Source organism: Tauraco erythrolophus, chromosome 6 (assembly GCF_009769465.1).
Source record: "Tauraco erythrolophus isolate bTauEry1 chromosome 6, bTauEry1.pri, whole genome shotgun sequence".
Lineage (NCBI taxonomy): Eukaryota > Metazoa > Chordata > Aves > Musophagiformes > Musophagidae > Tauraco > Tauraco erythrolophus.
Genome location: NC_141470.1, coordinates 45106477 through 45121954, shown reverse-complemented (window position 1 = coordinate 45121954; position 15478 = coordinate 45106477).

Here is a 15478-nt window from a genome sequence, read left to right as displayed (position 1 = left end):
AAGAAAGAGACTCATGACCTTGAGGACTCATACTCTTTCCTTTGCCCCAGGGTACAAACCATCACAACTGGGATCTGAAGGAACCCAACATAAGCCTTGCTGTGATGGAATCAGAGTAAAATCAATAGAGTTGGGACTAAGTGCAAAAATTTATGAAACCTGCTCTGCTACTGCTGCAAAGCTCAGAGCAGAAAAAAAAAATCGTCGAAATTGCTTACCATCTGTGTACCTGTTACAACAATAACATACTTCTATATAAAATCAGGCAGCCTGTGGTTAAGATTTCACTGGACTATATGCAGGGGTTTCAGTAGATTTTCTTTAAGATTTGGTGGGGTTTTCAATGCTCATTAGATTAAACTGGATTTCTTTAGAATTTTTCAGGCTGTATAATATGACTCGAACAAAGGCACAAATTTGACTAGGTGCTTTGCTTCTAAATTCTTTCTTCTTATACTGTCCATTTTGACTGGACACTGATTTGAGTCTCTTTTTTCTTTATTTTTTCCTTGATTTTCTTCTTTTGTCTTCTGTTTGAAGGCTTCATATTATGACAAATCTTCCTGAACTAGAAAATTTTGTGCTGCAGTCCTGTCAGGGACTAGCAAAATAACTCAGATTTTGGTTAACAGACTAACTTCCCTTGTATGGGATAATTTACCTTTCAAAAAAGAACTCCATACATTTGCACTGCTGCTGACAGTAAATGTCCAGTAATTTAGGATCAGTCTCTCCAAAATCTTTAAACTACCTTCAGAATATGAACTTACCAAAAAAAAAGAAATCCCTAGCTCTTTTTCTGTCTGTTACTCTTTGAGCTCCATCCAACTGTCTGTCCCTTGCAAGTATGAGAGCAAGCACCTTGCCTTAAGAAGATGAAAGATGACTAAACTGAAACAATTGTATGTTTAAACAGACCTTGGGGTCTACACAAAAGTTCAAGTATCAGACAGGTCATGTTAGAATGATGCTGAGCATGCCTGAATTTTTTATACCAGGTAACGAAAAAAATAAAATAAGGGCAGAGGAGGGGGAAGAAAACTCATGTCTTTTTCCTCTTCTACAGCAGATTGTACCTGAACCTGACACAAGTGTGCAGCAGCCTGCAGCAGGCTGAAATAAAATAGAAATGGCCCAATGAAAGACAAAAATGAAAACAGTTCTGCTAGATTGATTGAATGGGTGTGCTGCACTCCTAGATGTTTGTATTTGAAAAAAATGTTGCAGAGGTACCAAGTAGATGAAGAGCATCTGGTATTTAGGTCCAAGGTATTAAGATCTGTAGGCAGATCTTTGCTGCTTGCAAGAACAAGGTCTGCAACCTCAGTGCACTTCTTGCAAGACTAATGGCTCCTTCTCCCAGTGGCAGAAGTTCCCACTCACTGGTCAAGACTTGTCAAAATCTAGCTGGGGAATCAGATCAGTAGCACAGAAGCAGAATCATCTCTGTGTTGCTCAGACCTATCACTGAAGAGGGATCTGAACATCAGAACTGAGGCCTTTGATTTGAGTGGGAAGCAGGAGCAGAAGGCAGAGCCCTCTGGGGCAGTAGCAGCCAATGTAGCACTTTTGGGTGCTGGAGAGCAGGTTGGTAGCAGGACACGTGCCATCCATTGTCTCCTCTAATTCCTTTTCTTTCTTCTTCCTTCCTTACTTAATGCTCGTCTTCTGTTCCTTGACCCTGTGCACTCTTTCTGCTATGCAGGCTGACTTTGATCCATGAGAATTCTCCCGCGGGATTTGCCTCACCTTTTCCCTCCTGCACCCTCCAACTACCGTGCAGACCAGCTGGCTTAATGCTTGCCTTTGAACTTTCAACAGATGTATTTCTTGGGACCACAGGTGAAGGAAAAGGAAAAAGAGAAGGAGAAAAATTGGCTCCTTCTTCACCCTTCCTCACTGAATAGGGTAGAAATTGAGCTGTAGGTTTTGGGAGCCTTTGTTTCCTATTCATTGTGCTGGGTTTTGAACATGAACCTGAATGAAATTCCACCGATGACTGTTTTTCCCAGCACATTTGGGAATATCATGGCATCCACCACAGCTTCGTCAGCACTGTGGCCCCACGAACATGTTCTGATCCCCTCTCCTAGGAAGGGCTTTACTTCAGGGCACAACATAGTCCTAAACAGAAGAAATTATGCAAAAATCCTTTAAAACTATTAATGTTATTTAACGGTTTCATATAAAGCTGGTGATTATGTGATAGAACAAAAAATATATAAAGGACGTCTTTCTAATATAGATTATATTACCTTGTCTAAGTATAAACTTAGCAGAAGACAAAGAAATTAGAAGAGCATGTGCACACTAATGTTCATCAGTATGCACCGGACTTGGAGTTTTACAGTCCATACTAGAGATGCAAATGCATACGCACAGGATAAAGAAAATGGCAGTGGTAACCTCTAAACAGTTGCTTTTACAAAATGAGCCCTAAACTAAGTGAGGTTAGAATTTGTTTAGTGAAACATAAGGATCTTATGATTAAACACAAAAACAGTGCTTCACATCTCTCTCTGACAAGAAAGCAACCACCTCTGGATACTGATGTATATCAAGAAATAGTATTTAATACTGTAGGAACATTAATGTCTTACCTTTTATTACAAAGACTGCTTGAATCGTCTTGTAAAGCTGATACCATGCGCTAAACATACAGAGATATCAAAGATTTTTTTCAAGGAAGATAAAATTTCTATTCCTTCGTGTTATTACAAAAGATTCAAAAAACAACATGTTCTGGTCTGAAGTATGAGACTTACATTTTTGTCTTTTGTTATCACTTACAATAGCACCACTGCTTGAATACCCAGCCATATCAAATCTAAGTTATTTGTATATCTCTATCCTCTCAGGAAATCTTGACCTTGAAATAGAATAAATATGTAACATGTTCATAGTTAACACGACCAGTGCTAAAAACCATAGACATTGAACAAAAACATGCAGAAGATGAGCTTGTGCAGTGCTATTTGACTCATTGTTGCAAAATGAGAAATTACAGTTTAAATGTTTTGCTGTCTCTGAATGACCCTCCATCTGTAATTGATTCAGCTCAACAGACTGTAACTCTAAAATCATTGAGATATGGAACTTATTTGTCCCATGTTTAGAGTATGCTTCAGTCACTCTACCAAAATCAAACCACACAGGATGGGACCTTCTTTATTTGAGTGTTTTCATAATGTGCCACATTAACTTAGAGTCTGAGATGACTGCTTATTCACACTGAGATTTTTAGAAGTGCATCAAGAATAAACAAATCGTATTTAGTATTTGTTGACCAGCTTCGTAAAAGGAAGTGGATTACACATGAAACAAAACCTATGAATAAGCCCACAATGTAAAAAATAAATGGAAATCCCTTGAACGACTACTTGAGGCAACTTTGAAAATTCCCTGTAAGTGACCATACTTACAGACTAATAAGATAACAATCCTTGAGGTACCTGCGCTGATAACCAAGGACACGATCAGCTGCAGTCAAACTGGTAAACCTTGAGGAATGTGATTTTTACATGGAGACTTGAAAGCCTGTGCTCCAGTAAGGTCACAGTGCAGAACTTCGATGGCAGAAGAGTGGGGTAAAAAAGTAACGGTACGTGACATGAGTCTTTCCTTTTGCCACTACCCCAGCATGAAGGTGGGCTGTAGCCTTAAAGATACCCAAAGACAACAGACATCAACTTTACTTTAGATCTATGAAAGTAAGCAAGGTTTGGAGTGACGGGATCACATTATAACACATTTAACTTCTAAAAGGTACGAGAGGCCTATCCAAAATACTGCTTGTTGTTCCAACAGAGGAACTCAAGAGATACAGCAAGGACTCAATAGTTAGTCTTCGTTATCTTCCCAGTCACACACAATTGATCCTGGGGACACACATGCTGTTGTGCTTGTGAGTATGTGGGGGTGAGAATGTAAGCAAGTGAAATCTGAGGGAGGAGGAGCATGAGAGACTGCAGCCAGTTTTCTTTAAAACAAGTATCACCCTTGCTTCCAAAAGGTCTAGAGTTGTGTTTTGTTACATTAATTTTCTTCAAGAGCACTAACACATGAGTTATAAATTAGCTGTTGGATTTAAACGATAAGCACTAATGTGATAAGCTGGGGAAGGTGCCTAGAGGATTCTTACAGACCAAAGCTAGCTCTGATTTTATTTAATATCTTTAGTGTGATTAGAAAAAAAATTAGAAACACACTGATGGCATTTGAAGATGAGTCTTCCCTGGGAAATGTTCTCATCCTGTGCTGGGGACACCGTGTTATACAGATGTGTAATACAAAAGGACTGAAGGAGTCTGGGGAGACAGAAATGAAAATACAAGATTGATCTAGGAAAAAAAACCAGAAGGTGCAGAATCTGGAGAAGAGAAGGGAGAGAAGTCCAGAGCAAGGCTATTCAATGGGGATGATGAATCATGTTGTCCTCCTTGATGATGCATATATATTTTCTTTTTACTACTAGATGGCGGGGGGGGGGGGGGAAGTAAGGAAGCTTTGAATAAAGGCATGTGAGAAAAGACAGTGAGTTTCAATCTTGAGCAAAGAGGCAGAGATGAGCAGGGAGAAAGGACCGAGGGCTAGCACTTGGCTCCCTGGGCAGTTCCATCCAAGAAGGAGAATTTCAAAACACTGCTATGCCCCTCAGCAGTCATACTGTGAGGATGCACCTGATGACCAAAAGCACTAGATTCAACACACTTAATTGGAGATATCAATATGCAGATTTCTACTCAGAGACAGCTATATAAACTGTTTTTCATAGGCAATACAGGAAAGCAAGTACTTCTAGTGTGAGTCAACTCCTCAAAATGTAGGTGCATAAAACAGAGCAAACCAGGACATCTGTAGCATAAAAATGTGACAGAGGATTCATGGCTAAAAGTAACGGAATAACAAACGTGTGAATAAAAGCAGCAGCTTGCGATAGAAAGATAAAAAGTAGTTTTAACATTGGAAAAATTGCAGGAGGGGGGAGAACCCTCAGGGAAAGCACTGAAACCTATCCAAGACAAGATAAAGCATTAGAGAAAGAAGAATCAGTTCTTCATTGTTGTAGATAAACTACTGAGTGTAAACCACACAACTGAGCCAGACTCTTGGTTGACCGTGATTGTGTTGTCTGATGGAGGATTTGCTGCACTGGGCTCTGGTTGCCCCTGCTCCAGCCAGTATGACATCTTCAGCAGATCAACAGTCTCAAAAGAGGCCAACAAAGAAGTGAGGAGCTGTCTAACAGGCAAGGCGGGGTGAAGGCACTAGCCTTTGGGGCTAGTAAGCTCGTTCACATCCCTTCTGGGATTTCAGCTCTCTACTGCAATTAAAAAGGAGATAACTCTTTCAGTCAAGTTGTCTGCCTCGTCCTGTTATTTTGTGCAATTCACACATGGATAACATCATGAAAACTGGTATTGCATTTTCCAGCAAATTTATTGCTCGTTAAAATTATATATTTGAGCAAGTGGAAATGGCAGAGTTCAAGTTTGTTTTCTCTTACTCATGATTCATCTGTAAGTACACAAATAAATTAGGCAGTCACGGGAGACCATCAGAGCTACCAGATGCAGTGATTCAGAAGAGTTTCTCAGTCTGGGCTAGTAGAGAAAAGAATTGCAAAAATGGATTATGAGAAGGAGAAATCCAACAAAATATCAAAGGTCTCAGTTAGCAGGAGGTTACAAACAATAAAAGAGTACTTCTAAAAAATTAACATTGTCTGACACATCCTACATTGTACCACAAAGCTTTAAAAAATTGTGACAATAGGCTTTGCTTTGTTAAAAGTAACTTCTCCCTGACTTTTCTCTCAAGTACTGCTGGAGTAACTACTGAAGTAAATACAGTTGTATTCCAGCCACATACCCTTCAGACTCCAGCCCTTTGGCTCTGCTATGCACATGGATGGAGAGTAAAGAAACCTGCCCTTTTCTGGAGAGAAGAATGAAGCACATGATGTGGAAAAGAAATGAGATGTAGCAAGAACTAATTTTAAAAAGATGATTACCAGAAAGAAACTAACCTTGAAAGAAACGTGAATACAGACTATTTGAAAGTATAAAGCTTCTGTGTTCCTCTCTAATACAATCACTTTGAGAGGGACTTTATTGTGTAGGTGGACACCGGAGATGATTTTTTTTTCTGGTGTTGAATTCAAACACTCAGGCAAAGCTTCATTCACATCGAGTCAAGTCCCAGACCAACAGAAAAGGCACATTTTCTCCCAGTGTCCCACAGAAATCTTGACTCCATTAACAATAAGCAAAAGGAGAATCCTCCCTCAAGTCCCCAGGGTAGCCTCTGTTTGTCACAAGTTGTATTTCATTAGGCTGGTGGTTGGGAGTCAGCTGTGCCATCTCCTCACCTTGTCACGTGCCTCTCAGGCTGCGTGGGAGGGAGAATAAGCCGTTTACGATCCAGTTTTCCAGGTTGTCTGAACACAGCCGAGTCAGCATAAAGGTGAATGGACACAAGTAGCAGCTACCTCACCTGGAGCCAATCCAAAAGCTATACATCAGATGTAACTATACATTGGGGAGGCATGGATGCCAGAGAGACGCAGCTCGCAATGCTCCCTTCCCTCTCCAGCCTGTCTCGGCACAGGGAGCCCTCCTAGCACAGCGTGTCCCTTCCACTGCACAAATGGCTGGAGAGAAATGGCCATACTTTCTACTTTCAAGACTGTTCAGAGGCCTTTTGAGCAACTCATGCAGCCATTGAACAGCCAAAACAAATCTGTCCCTCTAAAAAGCCTTTTACCTGTATTTGCCACTTGCTCTTTGACACCTTTTCTCCCTGGCTTGTCAGTTCTGTGGGTTTCTTACAACAAGCAGACATACAGCTGGATTTGGAACAGAAACATACTTTGCAATTGTGTGTCCTTCGTGGTCACAAAACTCTTCTTTCCTGGACTATGACTTGATGTCCTCAGCTCTCTGGCAAGAAACCAAGAGAGAGAACACCTGTGCATGCGGATGACAAGGGAAGGAGGAGGCTTAGCAACAGAAAGTAACAGATAAAGGAAGAGGCAGTTATAGAGAGAAGAAATTTAATATTGATTAGATGAGTTGCATACCAAGTTAAAGAAAGAAGCAAAAAGAATGGTCATGTTGTCAGTCGCAATGGTGGCCACTACTTTCTCTATGTGTACACAAGTCTGTGAGATCAGTAGAAGTTATGTGTGAGCATAAAACGGGAAGGTTTGAAAGTGAAGAGTTTTACCTAGAATTCATTTACATAACTAATTAGAAGACAAACATTACGGTGTACAAAGAATAATGCCCATTGTAAAACTTGGCGGAAAACATTTCCTGTGGAAAAAAGAGAGGAGAAGATGTTTACCTACGCATCTCCGGAGCTGTTGACTTGAAAAAAGAAACAAAGGAGCTTTATACCGCAATAGCAAACTTAAGCTGGCAGATGTTTTAGGCAGTTTTTAGTGTGGCTATGTGTTGTCCTAGCCAAAGTATTCCACATGGCTCTGTTTAAAAGTGATGCTACAGAATGGTCTAGCTCACCAAATAAAAGGAAAACATGCATGTCTCATGTGGAGACACTAGATTTTGTTTTTCAATAAAAGACCAAAATACTAGAGGCATTCCAATTCGCCATTGAAGACTAAGCACTTTGGAAGAGCAACTTTTAAAGTAAGTTTCAATAGTACTATAAAAAAGACTGAAGGAAACAAATATACATGGAGGGAACAATGGCTAAAAAGAAAACACTACCAATTTTCATTCATTTTAAAACTAGTAGAGACAGAATGATATGTTTAAAAAAAATCCTGAGATCCACATCCTTAGGTCTGCTAGAGAAAAGGCATGCACATTTTCTAACTGAGCCTTGGGAAGCCACCACAATCTCTGGTGCTGTATCACAGGTGACCTCACAAGACTCAGAAGCATCCTTCTGGGTAACAAGGGCTGTGGCCCAGCTAGGAGAAGCAGGGTGCCTGCCTTTGGCAATGCCTCAGTCTTGCCACTGCAGTGATGAATAATGTAGTCGGCTCAGTGTAACAACTATCTGAAGGTTTTCTAATGCAACAAAACAATATGGCTTGACCAGACTCTGTACTGCTCAAAAGAATTCTGCAGTCTAGATCATAGGTTGTCTATAAATGCAAAAGAGTAGCATGTAGAATCTATAGCTGTTGCCTAAAATTTGGTTCTACTTGTTTCCCAGCTACATGTGTTCCCAACTGTATGTCTTCTAGGGAGAGAATCTAAGCCATGCTGTACTTTGGATACAAAACCCCGTAATAGCTAAGAATGAAGACCTTCTTTGAAGGGTGACAAAGTGGACATTGATTCGCAAAGGAAGGCCAGACATCTTTCAGTGCCTGGAAAGCAGTCATAGCACTCCTGATGCCAAATAAGACACAGTTGGTCCTGCTGTGGTATCAACATGACCGGTTTTCCATTCTCACTCTGATAAACTACGTAAACAAGCACCAGTTGTTCATACAGGAGGAAAATTTTGTGTTAATTACTTAGCTTATGTAATGGACCAGTCTTCTGCCAAACTTCTAATGTTCAGATGTATAGTCTGAGAGGCTTTTTCCACAGCTTTCTGCTCCCCAGAAGGAAGCAGACTATGAGGTTTTCTCATGGGCTTTTAGTTACTCAAAATCATTTTAAGAATTCAGATCAATTGTTTTTTTTATTTCAATTCGAGACGATTGCAAACTGAAATTTCTCTCACAGAAGAATTTCATACTTCTCCTGAATACAGACCATTTATCAAAACATCAGGAGTTCTGGTGAAAATTCTGTCTCTGAAAAACACCTTGACATTTGATACTTGCTTTGCTTCTGTATTGAAGCAGATAAAAGAAGGTTTGTGGAAGAGAAAATTCAACTTCTAATAATGTCAGACTGTAATCACCAATACAGCTGGGAGATAGCATCCGCCTAAGGAGGTAAAGGACAGAGAAAAATGTGGGTAAGCAACACCCCTAAGGAGTTTCAATTAGGTTTGTTCAAGAGAAAAAGATGCCAATTCAGGAAAAAAAAGTATATTTTCTACTGGAAATGATATGGTTTAATCCAACTTTGAACTTACCAGCTTTAGTTACAGTATAATATCTATCAATCACTCTACCTAGTCGAATGTAGCTAATTGTAGGAAATATACAATGAATACATGGGAAGATCAACAAAAATAGACGAAGGAAATAGGACTGGTGATTGAAATTCACCCCAGCTCTGATGATTATTTATAGGTTTGACTATATGAGTAATAATTCTGATTTTCCAGTAACAGTCACAGCATGTCTAAACCTCCTCCTTCAGACTTCTGGGTCACGGATTCCCCTGACAGGCTAGCCCTAATTTATCTCCAAACTCACTCCCACAAGAAATTATTCAAGGTCCATGATGGTGAAGTGCAGGGCCATTTGTCTCCAGCTTCTCTCGCAAAGAAAGCCCTACCATGTGCCTCAAGTGATGTGAAGAGCCAGCATAAGGCTACTGAGTAATACTAACTTTAAGGGAATAACCACTCTTGTAAGGTAAAGTGCTGCAAGGCACTGGAGTGCCCCCACATATCAGAATTTCATGATCAGAAAAAAAAAAAAAAAAGTCATTTCAGTGCTCAAAAGAATATAAACTTGCAAACGACCCTTCACTGAGGGAAGAATGGGAACCTGCTGTACGTGGTTTGTCATCCTCTCTCCTCCCCCAAAGGCAGTTGCCAAAATAGCATAACTGAAAGCACGTTGGATGTTGAAGCATGTTTGATTCAGCAAGGATACATCTACTGAACCGACTGCATCATTTTATTATGGAGCTTATACATTTACCTATTTACAGAAAATTCTTTGTGCTTCACAGGAGGAAGTATTTTTTTGCATTTCATGCAGATGTGTCTGAAAGCCTCTTCTTAATAGGGGTGTATAGATGTGCATGCTATGCTCTGCCATGTGATTTCTTCCTCCTTTTACAAACATCTTCCTATAAATAGTATTGAATGTTGATTAAAAAGATCATCCACTAAAACATACTTCTTGTTTTAAAACCAGAGGTAAGAGACACTGCCTTATCAGAAAAGGAAGAAATACTTGGAAACAAAGCATTTCTGTGGAGAAGAGGGATCAGAACTGAACCTTATTTTCTAAGTAGCCAAGAAAACAAATCGTATAAGAATTCAGACCTCTGACCACCTCTGAAGGGGAAAGCTAATGGAAACAGCACCTCACTGGGGACGTTACTGCATATCATCACCTAACAGTGACCCTGAGGGAAATGAAACTGAAGAGAAATGGAGCTGCGTGCGAGGGAGGTGGAACTGTTCTCATTTCTGAATCTGCAGCAGAATAGTCTAATTGGATATATAGCACAGCAAAATGAATAAATACCAGAGGAAAAATATTTTCAAGCTTTGTAAACGAATGGCATGCAGATTGAGAGGAAGGCAAAGTCCTGCATTTCTAGACATTTTTGACAAATGCAGGATACGTAATGACTTAGTCAGAAAAGGAAAATTTAGAAAAGCCCATCAATTCAAGGGGCTGCACATTTAGCAAAGCATTATGCCTTGCAAGGAACAGGCTGTGGAGAGCTGAGCATCCAAAATTCATTGAAAAGTTTCTACAGAGACCAAAATTTCAGAGGTACAAACATTTCAGACACCTTTTTTCCTTTTTCCAAAGTGGTTGGTCGCTGTAATTCACAATTTTCCTAGGCATGAAGATCCTGCAGCCTGCACAGTACTGCTGGCACTCAAATTGCTCTGTGTCATGTAGAAAGGTGCTCAGCTGTGAGGTTGGTACATGTACACAAACTGACCCACAGCCTCTGCCACCAAAGCCAACTCTTGCCAGGACGCTGCCAGTGCTGTTCACCTGCTGAAAGTGGGATAGGAGGAAAAAGAAGGAAAAAAAGGCAGTGTGGCTGGGGAAAGATTAGGAAGCTGATGGTTGGCATCCTAGTGCTGGAGGACAAGAGATTAGGGAGCTGGAGGTGGGATGAGCAGAGGCGTAGGGCTGGTAGAAAGTCAGTGCCAGCAGCGACCATCGGTGTCAGGAACCTGGGCCACAGCTGACACCAAGAGCTCCAGCTGCCATCCCTGCCAGCAGCAAGGGTTGCTGCAGCAAGCAGTACCCAAAGCAAGATCTGTTTGGAAACCCTGCTTCATGCAATATGTATTTCCATTTGATGTTTCCAGGCTGCATTCAGGACAAGGCTTTTCTACTGAAAAAGCACCGAAATGCAATAATGAAAAGCAAGTACTCTTTGATCAGTTTTGCAGTGCAAGCTTTAAAGGCTGTAAGTACCCAAGACTCTTCCCACTGGATTTAAATGCAATCCTTATTTCTCACTCTGGGGGAATCCTGCGAGGCAAAGTGGCAGGACGGACCCCTGCCTGCAGGCGATGGCAGAGCGTACCTGCTCCTGAGGCACAGCCCGCAGCCCTGTTTGCAGCCCCGCAAGGAGGGACTGTGGAGCTGCTGGGTCACCCAGGTGTTTTCCTCTCGACTTTTCTTTAGCTGCTCTGTATCCAATGCAGGCACAGGGACCACTGGAGGCTTCATTTGTCTGCAGCATCGAGCTGCTCTGACTGTGCATGTTGCTTTTTACCAGGAATCCTGCCTCTCAGCCTCAACAGCAAACTGTGCTAGCCGCACTGCCAGAGAGGTCAGTGTGGCCAGATAGGCAGTAGGTGGATTTCCCTCCGTTCGTTAGTCAAAAGTGGTTTCTAGAGGGGCACACTGGTGACATTGAACCCACTTGTTTCCCATATGACCATGAGCCAAATCTTTGCCTCTTATGCCATCTCAAAACATGCATAAAATACTTCCTTCTCTCACCCTAAGACTGTTAATACTCACAGTGTGTTTTGAGATCCTACAGAGAAGATGAGATGGAAGCATCAAGCTTATTCACCTTTAAAGCTTGCATCTCACAACTGGACAAGCCCGTGATGCTCTCCCTGCCTTCTGGCAACTTGCCCAGGGCACGTAGGGGAACCCCCGGGAACCTGAAGCTGTCAGCCCTGTGGGGTGGCAGAGCCAGCACAGCAAGTATGTATGTAGATGGAAAAATTACTTTCCTCCTTAGTCTTGTGTTAAGTGCTTACTGAATGAGTTTGACTCAAGAACAGACTCAAGGACAGCCAGCTCAGGTTGCTTCCTCCAATGATAATACGTAAACAAGTTACTCACTTGTTTTTTTTCATTTAATGTTATTCTGAGACAGTAAAATGCTGTAGAGTATTCATTCTGGTTCCAGTTGTGGAAACGGAGCATGTATAATTACCAATGTGGGTAGCAGTCCATCTCGTAGCCTTACTTATGCCAGTGAAGGATATTATCTCATTATATCAGCTTAGCAGTCTTCTTTCCCTGGAATTTGAAATAAGCAAGGCACATAAAGGAATGATGAAACAACTAATTATAAAGGACATTATTTTAAAAACTGCACAGTAGTCAAAATCCATTAATGGACTATTTTACATCATTAAACTACTTCCAAGAAAGTATCTAGGCTTTTTCAGCATAAACATTTCTACATTGAAAATGTAACTTGAACCTAACTCTATGGTTAGCTATTTTTTGAATGAGTATAATATGTGCTTTCATTTATGACAGGGCAAAGATGAGTGAAATTTTTAACTTCATTATGCCTATCATCCAAAGTAATTTAGAAGATAGTCCTGCTACATGGACTCTTCTGCACTAGAATGCTAATAATGGCTAATGTCTGGGAAACAGAAAATAGAGCTACCAGCAAAGACTTGTTTTAGCCCATGTTTTAGGATTTTTATTTGAATAGAAAGTGCTGTTCTGATTCAATGGTAAAATACTTCTGGACCTTCAGAAACTTCTGCCCTCGTGAGACCTCACTTGGAGTACTGCGTCCAGTTCTGGAATCTCCAACATAAGAAGGACATAGACCAGTTGGAGAGGGTCCAGAGGAGGGCCACGAAGATGATAAGAGGGCTGGAGCACCTTTCCTATGAGGACAGGCTGAAAGAGTTGGGGCTGTTCAGCCTGGAGAAGAGGAGGCTCCGGGGTGACCTTATAGCGGTCTTCCAGTACCTCAAGGGGGCCTACAGGAAAGATGGGGAGAGGCTGTTCAGGAGGGCCAGTTATGATAGGACAAGGGGTAATGGTTTTAAAATAGAGGGAGGTAGGTTCAGGTTGGATATTAGGAAAAAATTTTTTACCATGAGAGTGGTAGAACACTGGAACAGGTTGCCCAGAGAGGTGGTGGATGCTCCATCCCTGGAGACGTTCAAGGCCAGGTTGGACAAGGCCCTGAGCAACCTGATCTAGTTGGAGATATCCCTGTTCCTTGCAGGGGGGTTGGACTAGATGACCTTTGAAGGTCCCTTCCAGCCCTAACCATTCTATGATTCTATGATTCTATGATTCTTGGGTGCATTTTTAAAGTTACAATACAAATAGGCTTTGTTTTTGTTTTCCAGCTCTTGGTTCTTCAACCCAACTGAACCTCAAGCTGAACTTCATTCTTTCCTTCTTGCTGATCAACTCAAGGAAGGAAGATTCTGCAAGGCTGAGCCCATCTTTTGTTATATCTATGAAACATTTTGGTCAGCACTCAGTTGAAGTGGAACTATGCTACCCATCCCCTAGAAATATGGGAGCCAAGGAATCCTGCCCAATGGATCAATAACATGTTCAAAGGGAAGAGAGGCTACCGCTGAGGACAGCAGAGGAAGATGTGGACATCAGCTCATGACAATAAGAGCTTATTAATGAGCAGCTCTCTTCTTCACACAGCTGCCAGAGTGGGCAAAAAGTCTCTTTCCAACTGGGTCCTTTCTTTGCCAGGTTACTGGTTCTCCTTGGGAGAAGGAAAAGGTGAAACAGTTTGATGAATCCTTTGCTTCACCTTCTTTGGCAAGAAAAACATCTTGGCAGATGCCATACTTTGCACTGTGCAGCTTATATAAACAAATGTACTTGGCAGAGTGAATGTCAGAGAGTGAAAACGCTGGTGTTTGAGCAAGGATGTGGGGTACGTGCAGCAACAGAAAAGCACAGACACCCATTGCTCCCAGTAGTAATTCAGTAGTGTAAACAATTGTAATTTCACTATCCCCCACCACCATTTCTTGCACAAAATAGAGGGACTCTGCTTCCATAGAGCTGTATGGCAATACCAATGGCCATTCGTGCTCAAGTGAGCAACCTGCATCGCTGGCTGAATGCATCACATCCTCTGAAAGATACAGTATTGCAGGGTAGTCCAGCTGAGGCGATGAGCTATTGTCAGAATAGTCAAATTCCTTCTGTGGTACACAGGTCTCGTGGCCCGAGCAGAGCTTCTCTGACACATACGCCATGCAAATATCCCACTGCACGATGAACTCTTGAGACCCTGTTCACAGCAGGAAACTCTTGAAAGAGTGGTACCTAGACACCGAACTAGCTGAAACTAGTAACTAAACTGGAGGCTTTCCTGGCAAGAGGAATGCACCTGTTACATTTGCGCTCTGGGCCATATATATGTCAGTAGCTGGTTAATAAAACCCAGGCCTGGAAACAATGCTGCGGAGTGTATAGCTTTGTTAATGGGTTTGGTAGCAGGACCAATAAAGTTCATTGTTGAGTTTCCGTACAAATGGCTTCCTTTGTGCTGCAGCTTTTTACGTCAGCTTTTAACTAGACCTACCAGTTGTACTAGCCATACTGAGGGCATGATCTTCCCAGAGACTCTGTTTCCCATGAAGTGAAAAGAAGACTTCTGAAACATCCCTAGAATTGCCTTTGGGCTTCTGAAATGGTTCTTTTTGCCTAGGAAACCTCTGTGTCCTCTCTCCCAGGAGGCCAACAGAAGAAAATCAAGGTAGAGTGAATTGTGATTTTATTTTTTTTAAGACTCTGAGGAAGCATTGATTTTAAGGCTCACATGAGAAATAAACAAATTCACCTGCCACTCACAGTGGGCAGTTGATCAGTCTGGCCCTACCAGGCCTCAGCTGGCTGACTCAGCGCTACCTCTGAGGATTTCAGCCCCAGATTCACTCCCACACTCAGAGAAGAACATGGGGCAACCAGGCTGCCCCTGCAGAGGAGGAACTGAGGTCAGCTCTCACAGGATGTACTCATGGGCTGCAGGCTCAGGGGGCAGGAACCAGATAGGGAAGAGGCAGAGTTACTCCCAACAAGCAGTTTTTGAGTAAGAATCTGTGCTGCTCAAAAGCGAACACTTGGAGTGGGCACAAATTATTAAACAGCTCCTCTTGATCCAGGAATAGGTGAATTGCTGATATTTTCCCAGGGAGGGGGAAGAATCCTGCTCAGAGGCCGAGCTACGCCTACAGGAGGGTGTTGAGGAGGAGCTGCAGCAACATTAAAATAAGCTAATCCTTCCCTGTAGATCTGGAGCAATGCACAGTGAAGAGGGAAGAATATCCATGTAATTACAACAGTTTCCTGCAAGGACGACTGAGCAAAACCCTGTCCTGTTTCCTCATTTATTTGTTTTTGTCCTGCCTCTCTGGTCCT